Below are 823 nucleotides of genomic sequence, written 5' to 3'. Positions count from 1 at the left end.
TGAATTGATTGGATCTAAACTGCTGATAAGGTTGTTGTACCACATTTTGATTGTTGCTCCATCTGAAGTTAGGATGATTCCAGTTGTCAAGATGATAAGTGTTTGGAACTGGTTATTACGATCTCTGAAAGTTGCTCATAATTTGAGCCAATTCACTAGATATAGTGCATTGCTCCGTCGCATGCGAACCTGCACAAAGATCAAAAACACTCGTCCTCTGATGAACTCCATATTAGCCAGCGAATCGATCTTCATAGACAACGCCTTTAGTTGAGCAGTGATAGCCGTAGCTGTATCCACTTCAAGAATTCTTGCTATCTTGCTATATGGAAATCTCTGGGTTGGATACTGATATTTATTAGCAGCCATCAGTTCAATTAGATCATAAGCTTCATCGTAGCTCTTAGCCCATAAGGCTCCACTTGATGCTGCATCGAGCATGGGTCTGGACTGTGCTCCCAAACCATTATAAAAACAATTGATGATCATCCAATCAGGCATTCCATGATGAGGACACTTCCTAAGCATCTCCTTGTAGCGCTCCCAAGCTTCATATAAAGATTCTCCTGATTGCTGCACAAATTGAGTAAGAGCATTCCTGATTGCAGTTGTCTTTGCCATAGGGAAAAAATTTAATGAGAAACTTTTGAGCAAGATCTTCCCAAGTAGTAATTGAACCCGCTGGTAGGGAGTGTAAGCAGCTATTAGCCTTGTCTCTCAGAGAGAATGGGAATAGTCTCAGCTTCACATCATCTTTAGAAACACCGTTAAACTTGAAGGTGTCACAGATCTCAATGAAATCCCTAATGTGGATATTGGGATC

General features: G+C 40.9%; 1 non-coding gene across 1 annotated transcript; it reads left to right on the top strand.

Moving 5' to 3' along the window:
• Nucleotides 1-499: 499 nt before the first annotated feature.
• On the top strand, nt 500-606 carry LOC141716155 (small nucleolar RNA R71). Its single transcript, XR_012572875.1, has one exon. It is a non-coding gene; the product is annotated as a small nucleolar RNA R71 (small nucleolar RNA).
• The last annotated feature ends 217 nt before the right edge of the window (nt 607-823 follow it).

Source organism: Apium graveolens, chromosome 3 (assembly GCF_009905375.1).
Source record: "Apium graveolens cultivar Ventura chromosome 3, ASM990537v1, whole genome shotgun sequence".
Taxonomy (NCBI): Eukaryota; Viridiplantae; Streptophyta; class Magnoliopsida; order Apiales; family Apiaceae; genus Apium; species Apium graveolens.
Note: the sequence above shows the minus strand (reverse complement) of the source record. Positions and strands in the feature narration are given on the sequence as shown.